An 8,958-nucleotide genomic window follows, 5' to 3' on the forward strand; every position below is an offset into this window, starting at 1 on the left:
GAATTGCAATAGTGTGCCTTAAAAGGTACCTTAGGGTTTGCCTTAGCTCCCCCTATCGATGTGCATCCCTTGTCCTTGTGAGGTTGCCTCCTCCTTGGACATTGACTCCGATAATGTCCCCTTCGCTTGCATTGAAAGCACACCACGTGCTTCTCGCCTTTGCGTGTTGGGACTCCGGCTCCCTTGACTTTTGGTGCCGGTGGAGTCTTCCTAACCCTCCTTGGACACTTACTCTTGTAGTGCCCATGTTTCCTACACTCAAAACACATTATGTGTAATTTGCTTGAAATCACAGTGTTTGAGTTACCTAGGGTTGTGGATGGAGATGAGCTTTCTTCTTCAACCCTTCCGGAGGTGGAAACTTCCTCTTCTTGCTCCGAACTTGAGCAAGAGGAACTCTCCTCCTCTTCTTCCTTGGATGTTGAGTAGCCCTCAACTCCCAATTCTCTATCTCCATGAAGTGAGCTACTTGATGACTCACTTGTCTCCTCTTCATGACTTGAAGTGGAGTTCTTCTCATGAAGTTTGGCCAAGTTGTTCCACAACTCCTTGGCACTATTGTATCCTTCTACCCTACACAAAACATCATTAGGTAAAGAAAATTCAATGATTTTCGTTACCTCATCATTGATGGTTGATTTGTGGATTTGCTCCTTCGTCCACTCCTTCTTCTTGATAGGTTTTCCTTCCTCATCCATTGGTGGGGAAAACCCTTCTTGTACACAAAACCAATTTAACATATTAGTCCTAAGAAAATACATCATCCTTACCTTCCAATATGTGAAGTTGTCGTGAGACTCGTAGAAGGGTTGAATCGTGACATCTTCTCCATAGAGATCCATCTCTAGCGCTTGTGCTCCCACGGGTGTGAATCCGATGAAGAGCGGCCTTGCTCTGATACCACTTGTTAGGATCCTTCGTACGGCTAGAGAGGGGGGTGTGAATAGCCGACCCCAAATCGATCGCGTTTCTTCCTACAATTCGTTAGCGCAGCGGAAAAACAAACAAGGAAACGAAAACAAGAAGATCAAACCTCAACGCGTCGATGTAACGAGGTTCGGAGATGATACTCCTACTCCTCGGCGTGTCCGTAAGGTGGACGAAGCCTCTCAATCCGTCGGTGGATGAGTCCCCGGAGAACCGGCTAATAATATACTCCTTGTGGGTGGAGAAACCTCACCACAAAGTCTCTTGCAACAGCAAGATAAGTGTACAAGAAATACAGCAAGAAGCAAGAGCAATATGAATGTAAAAACAAACGCTAGCTTGCCTTCGACTGGTTTCCGTTGACGAAGCAGCAACTTCACGGAAGAGCGAGCAGCAGCAGCTGACCCAGTCGTAGAATGAAACTCACGCGAAGCTTCGGAGGAGCTCAACAAAGCTCAAGCACAGCAGCATTTAGAACAGGAAGAGGGAAGAAGAGTTCTCGCGCAGCAGCAGCCCTTGACCCCTTTATACCTGCGAAGAAAGCGAAGAAAACACAGAAGAAATCTAGCCGTTGCGACGCAACGGCTAGTGCCTGGATCGGTCAGGAGACCGATCAGGACCTATTCTGATCGGTCCCCAGACCGATCAGCTTTCTTCACAGAAAGCTGCCCACCTTCTGTGCGGGTTCTGATCGGTCTGTGGACCGATCAGGCCATAGCTGGATCGGTCTACAGACCGATCCCAACCTCAGCGACATCGTCTCTGATCGGTCCCCAGACCGATCAGGACATGGCCTGATCGGTCGGTGGACATCGGTCACCAGACCGATCAGTAACCGAACAGAGAGCTTCTGTTTGGTATCTGATCGGTCACCAGACCGATCAGAGCAAACAAGTATCACTGGATCGGTCTGGTGACCGATCCAGAGCTTGGGTTTGGCCCAAACCAAGTCCCAAGACTTCCAAACCAATATCCGGTCAACCTTGACCTATTGGTACTTCATCCCTAACATCTGGTCACTCCCTTGACCTGCTAGAACTCCCTGCCAAGTGTCCGGTCAATCCCTTTGACCTACTTGGACTTTCCAACACCAGAAGTCCGATCATCCCTGATCCATCTGGATTTTCCCTTGCCTGGCTTCACTCACCAGGACTTTCACCTAGCTTTACTCACCAGGGTCATTTAATCAACAAACGAAGATGCAAAGGATGAAGAGGGAAAAGTACTTACACGAAAGGGAAGATGAGTGAGCAGAAATAAGCAAAGGAAGGAAGATCAGAGGAAGATGAAGCGCTGATGAGCAACTGTTAGAGGTCTGCAGGGTTTTTAAACTAAAACCCTTAAGGAATATCGGGATTCAAATCGGACAATCGAAACGGTGGAGCACACGATGACCATCAAATCAAGAGATAGAGGCACCCTAGGGTCGCTTGTAGAAAGTATGTGTCAGACATCATCACAAGGAAAGTTCGTGGAGCACGTGCCAGCTCCCTATGAAAGGGTATTTATGATAGAAATAATAGGAAAATCATGGAGGTGATGTGCAAACAGGAGCACTCTACCTCATAAAGACCATGCCTTGAGGACCGAAAATTCCATGCAGCTGCCTCAGGAAATGAAGTAGAAGACGGCGGGAAGCGTTGATCAAAATTTGGCGCCTCCACACATCCTCAAAATTAGAGTAAGATTCAAATTTGACTAAGGCCTTATGTAATGCGCTTTATGATCGCAAGTGGGTTAAGCTAAGTCCATGAGCATAGCTCCTTCAAGCTACAAATGCTGGCCTTCCAGACCAATTCTCGGTCGGGCTTTCAGGTTAATTCCCAGTAGGACTATCAAATGACCTCTCGGTCGGACTCCAGACTCTCTCCCCAGCGCGAGTTATAAGTGAGCATACTCTCACGATCAACGACCTCTTGGTCGGGCTCCAGACTCTCGCCCGAGTATAAGTTATAAGTGAGCATGCTTTTACGACCAATGACCTCTTGGTTGAGCTCCAGACTCTCGCCCCAGCGCGAGTTATAAGTGAGTATGCTCTCACGACCAACGTCCTCTCGGTCAGGCTCCAGACTCTTGCTCCAGCATGAGTTATAAGTGAGAATGCTCTCACGACCAACGACCTCTCGGTCAGGCTCCTGACTTTCACCCCATCATGAGTTATAAGTGAGCATGCTCTCACGACTAATGACCTCTCGATCGGGCTCCAGACTTGCCCCAGTGTGAGTTTTAAGTGAGCATGCTCTCACGACCAATGACCTCTCGGTTGAACTCCAAACTCTCGCCCAGTACAAGTTATAAGTGAGCATACTCTCACGACCAATGACCTCTCGGTCGGGCTCTAGACTCTCACCCCAGCACGGGTTAGGAATATGGGCTCTCACACTCAACGGCCTAACGACCAGCTTTCCTTCATGCTATCGACCCCTCGCAGGTTCTAAACCAGCAAGGCTTTCATTAACAACCCTTAGATGACACTGTGGTATGAAGCAGAAAAGTTCCAATAATAAAAAAGCAAAGAGACATGAATCAGATCTACATTCACTTGATAAAATATAGGGGGTGCCCCCTATAATCTCATTATTACCGTCGTAAGGGCATAGATGATGATTAAGAAATTAAACCGGTTGCACTACCTATAGTCTGGGAAAAGGAACAACATTTAAAGTTGTAGCGACGAAGTAAAGGAGACCAGGGTTTGGGTCTAGTCAGTCGGACTTGAGCCTCCTTCGACTACACTTGTAGGGGAGGCTTGTGATACGGTACATAATTGTAGGGTCTGATAACCATGATTTAGCTACATTATTTTGATTCATAATTCATGTTCTTAATGGTCTACTCTTAACTTAAACTCACATTTATATTGTATTTCATAAATTGCATTTGATCTTGGATTTAATTGCAATTTAGCTTATAATTATGGTATTTGATGCTAATATTTGATTATTATCTTATAGGAATCAAAAGGGTCATGGACCTGATCCGATCAGGTCACGCTTAGGATCAAATCTAGGGCTTAACGAGGCGATCAAGCTTTGGAGCGATTTGGACCGTCCATTGAAGATAGGATAGATCTGGGCCATCAATCAAGAATCTGGTCCATCTAAGCTAAGAGGAAGTACATCACAGTCGTTGATGAAGATCTAGAAGCTTTGAAGCAGATCTGAGATGTTTACACCGTTGATCAAGATTAAAGCATTTTGGACCGCTGGATCAGATGAGAAGAGGATTTAAAAGCTTTGAGAAGCTACAGTGCATTTTCGAGCTCGGTTCCTCGCGATTCTCTACTGTTCACCGTTTTCATCCTTAGTGGCGCCGACACTCCCATCAACATCTAGATCAGAGTTAAAGATCTGTCATCACCAACAGCATTTGGAGTGATCAGCGATCATTGTCCGACCATCAGATTGCGAGAGAGGAAGGTTCTTCTGTCGCAATCCTTGCATTTCTCATTCACTAGATGAGCTCAGATTGGGGGAGTTTTTACGATCTGAAGGAATCCTTCAGGCAACAGAAATCATCGGAGGAGTTTTTCCGGAAGTTTCTGCTTCACATTCATTTCTCAATTCGATCGCGACTTCGCAATTGATTTTATCGATCGATTGACGATTGCGTCTCATTCATCTTTCCTTGATCTTCGAGCAATGAACTTTTGAGAAGATTTTAAGCTTGTAGGTAGGTTTCTACATCTGCGCACTTTTTAATTCTCAACCGAGAATCTGAATTAATCCGGTGATTGCTCATCAGAGTTTCCGAGAGATTTTCTGCAAATTTGCAGAAAGACAGTTCATGAAACACTGATTTGAGTTGTGATGTTCTTTCATCTTGGTTTTAGTTTCAATTAGTAGATCTGTTGTTCTCATTTGTTTTCCTTTCAGTGCAAGCAAAACCAAATTGAAATTTGTTCTGTTAGATTTTATCATTTAATGTCTGTTATAGCATATAGCTGAGTTTGAAAAAGAATTAAATACACGAGTAGGGATTTCAACTTATGCTTAGGTTTCAAGTTTCAATTCAAACTTTGTTTCCAATTTTGTTACTGAATTTACTGATTTCGATACTTGCTCTATTTCCTCAACTTGTTTTTCTCCTAGATAGGTTTAATTTTAGGAAATCATGTTCAATTCAGCAAAAGCCATTCGGATCAGCTTAGGTTAAGTTGATAGTTTTACTTTGGAGTTGGAGTACTTCATATGTAAGTTTGGTTGCAGTTAGATCGTACAATAAGTTGTTTGATCAAAATAAGTTTTGTTAAGCATACATTTCTCTAAATTCCATAGCATTTGTTAATGAAAGTGATTCATTTTAATTTTGAGTTTGAAATAACCTAAACTTCCTTTCCAGAAATAAGTTCTAAATAAATTTCACATTCTAGGCACTCGCACATTTACTAGTTAACCTTGGAAAGAAATACGACTTGGGACTCCATATTACAATTCTATTTTTAATCCAATGAGTTTCAATCTTAATTAATTTGATGTGTAACGTGACATGCAATATGGTTGACACCAAATTTTGACGCCGTTGCCGGGGAATTAACTAGAAAAGTGTGATTGGTTTTAGATTGTGATTTTTTTTGGATACTTTGTTTTGTATCTTATTTGCTTACATTGGATTTATCTGAATACTCATTTTGCTTTTGATGTTATGACCAGGACTTCAACAGAAAAATTATTTGAACTTGATCCGGAGATTGAAAGGACCTTCAGGGCATTGAGATTTCAAGAGAAAACTTTAGAAGACTCTAAGAGTACTTTATTGCATTCAGATATTCCCATGGCTGATCATAATAGAACCATGAAGGAGCTTGCAGCTCTTGATGAAGCTTTCAAGTATTCATACAACACTTATCTAACTTTGGCAGGAGATTTTGAGTTGAGATCAGGGTTAATCCATTTACTTCCTAAATTTCAAGGGTTATCTGGAGAAGACCCAAACAGACACTTACATGAATTCCATGTGGTTTGTTCTACTATGAAGCCACAGGGTATCTCAGAAGAGGACATTAAGCTAAGGACTTTTCCATTTTCTTTAACTGAAGTAGCAAAGGATTGATTATATTATTTTCCACTAGGATATATTACCTCTTGGACTGATATGAAGAAGGCTTTCTTGGAGAAATACTTTCCAGCTTCAAGGACTGCGACTATCAGGAAGAGTATCTGTGGAATTCAACAAGTGGTAGGAGAGACACTTTATGAATATTGGGAGAGATTCAAGAAGTTATGTGCAAGTTGTCCTCAGCATCAAATTAGTGAGCAGTTACTAGTCCAATACTTCTATGAGGGTTTATTACCTATGAACAGAAGTATGATAGATGCAGCAGCTGGAGGAGCTTTAGTGAACAAAACTCCAGAGCAAGCAAGGGAGCTTATCTCGAACATGGCTGAAAATTCACAGCAATTTGGAAGTAGAGTACTCACTACTAGAGGAGTTGGTGAAGTTCAAATGGTTTCCAATGAACAAAAGGAGATAAGGAACTCGTTGATGGAATTAACATCCTTGGTGAAACAACTAGCCTTGAATAATGCCACTCATTCTTCTATTGTGCCAAATGTGCAATTTCGATGTAAATAAAGTGTAGTTTGTAGCATTTGTTCGAGTCAAGATCACCTTTCAGAACTTTATCCTAATCTCCATCAAGATGAATCTTTGGCAGCATTCTCTAGAGCTCAATTCCAACAAAAACATGACCCTTATTCCTCTACATACAATCCGGGTTGGAGAGATCACCCGAATTTAAAGTATGGAAATACATTCTATCAACAACCATCTTCAAATCAGCATTTCCAGCAATCTCAGCAGGGATTCCATCAACAAAATTAGCATTTCCAGCACCATTACCACCCTACAAATCAATTCCAGCAACCATTTCAGTCTTATCAGCAGTTTCAAAATCAAAATCAAAAGCATCAATTCCAGAATCAGAATGTTCAGCAAGGGCAGAATTTAGTTCAGAATGCACTTCCAACACCTTCGAGATTAAGTTTAACTCAAGGAGGTTCTAATAGTTCTTCTAATTCAGATGTTCAGCAAGTCAGATTGGAGGAATTAATACAACAGATTCTTTAGTAGCAACAAAATCAGCAGAGAACCGATTCAGCATTGCAAAATATTGAGAGGCAAATTAGGCAATTAACCTCTAGTATTAATCAGTTGCAGGCTCAAGGATCAAATCAGTTGCCTTCTCAATCAACTCCAAATCTGAAAGGAAATGTGAGTGCATTAACTTTCTGAAGTGGGAAGAAGACTTCAGATGGAGTCGCTGGAAAATTTTCAGTAGCAGAATTTCCAGAATCCAACAATGTTTAAACATCATCATCTAGTAGAGATATGGGCTTTCCAATAGCTGATGTCACTCCAAATTTGTCTTCTAATCCAATCAACATTGATCAGAAGGATTTAGCTCAAGAAGAAGAAAGGATAGATATAAGACCAAAAAATTCCAGCAGCTTTGCTAGGGAAGCAGAAATTCTAGCAAGTTCATCTACTAAGTTTCCAGTACAGCAAGATACCGAACCAAGCATTCCCTTGCCATTTCCTCAACGAAAAATTCAACCAAGGAAGAATGTAGAGGAGGAGAAGGCTAAATAATTTCAAGAGCTTGTGAATTTATTTAGTAAGGTAGAAGTCAACGTTCCCTTGTTAACAATGATCAAACAAATTCCAAAGTATACAAAATTTCTTAAGGATCTCTGTGTGCATAAGAATAAGTTGAAGGGGAATGAGTTGATCAGTTTAGGAAAGAATGTATCTATTCTTATCAACCAGTTCCCTAGAAATGTGAAGATCCAGGAGTGTTTACAGTCCCTTGCGAAATTGAGAGTAGTCTTTTTAAGGATGTGATGTTGGATTTGGGAGCTTCAATTAACGTGATGCCAAAATCAATTTTTCAAACTTTAGGGATTGGACCATTACAACCTACAGGAGTAGTCATTCAGTTAGCTGACCGCAGTCATACTCATCCAGCTGGAGTTATTGAAGATGTATTGGTTAAAGTGAGAGAACTCATTTTTCCTGCAGACTTTTATATCCTTGATATGTAAGGAGACTACCTGGCCAGTAGATCTCCACTCATTCTAGGATGACCATTTTTGAAGACTGCAAGGACCAAGATTGATGTTCATGCGGGCACACTATCCATGGAGATAGGTGATACAGTGGTTCGATTCAGTATTTTGACGCCATAAAGCATCCTAGAGAGGATCATTCTCTTCTTAGTTTAGATATCTTAGAAGAAATGGGAAGCATGGATTTCTCTTCAGCGATTGATTCAGATTTAAATTCTACAGTGGTTGGTCAAGATGATATTTTATTTACAGATGTGGAGGATGTTTCAACCTTTAGAGTGGATAATAGGACTTGTGGATTATTTCTGAGAGAAGGAGATGATTTATGCGTAGGAGGTTGCTTAGGAGAAGCTCTACCCCTAGGATTGCTCAGAGGAGATGATTTATGCGTAGGGGATTGCTTAGTAGAAGCTCTACCCATAGGATCACTCAGAGAAGAAGAATTATGTGTAGGGGATTTCTCAGCAGCATTACCCCTAGGATCACCTTCTGTTGACCAGATATAGGAAGATTTGAAGCCATTGCCTCAACACTTGAAGTATGCTTACTTGGGAGAGAATCAGCAGTTGCCTGTCATTATAGCCCAGAATTTAGAATCGGAACAAGAAAGTAGATTATTGGAGATTCTAAGGCAGCACAGGAAAGCAATTGGATGGACTCTAGCAGATATTCCTGGTATCAGTCCTTCTATTTGCATGCATAGGATTTATTTGGAGGAGGATGTAAAACCAGTGAGATAACCCCAGAGGAGACTTAACCCACTGATCCTTGATGTAGTCAAGAAAGAGGTGACTAGACTTCTACAGGCAGACATCATTTACCCTATTTCTGACAGTAAGTGGGTGAGTCCCATCCATGTGGTTCCAAAGAAATCAGGGGTGACAGTGGTAATTAATGAAGAGAATGAGTTGATGCCCATAAGAGTGAAGAATTTTTGGAGAGTCTGTGTGGACTACAGGAAGTT

Source organism: Zingiber officinale, chromosome 6B (genome assembly GCF_018446385.1).
Source record: "Zingiber officinale cultivar Zhangliang chromosome 6B, Zo_v1.1, whole genome shotgun sequence".
NCBI lineage: Eukaryota > Viridiplantae > Streptophyta > Magnoliopsida > Zingiberales > Zingiberaceae > Zingiber > Zingiber officinale.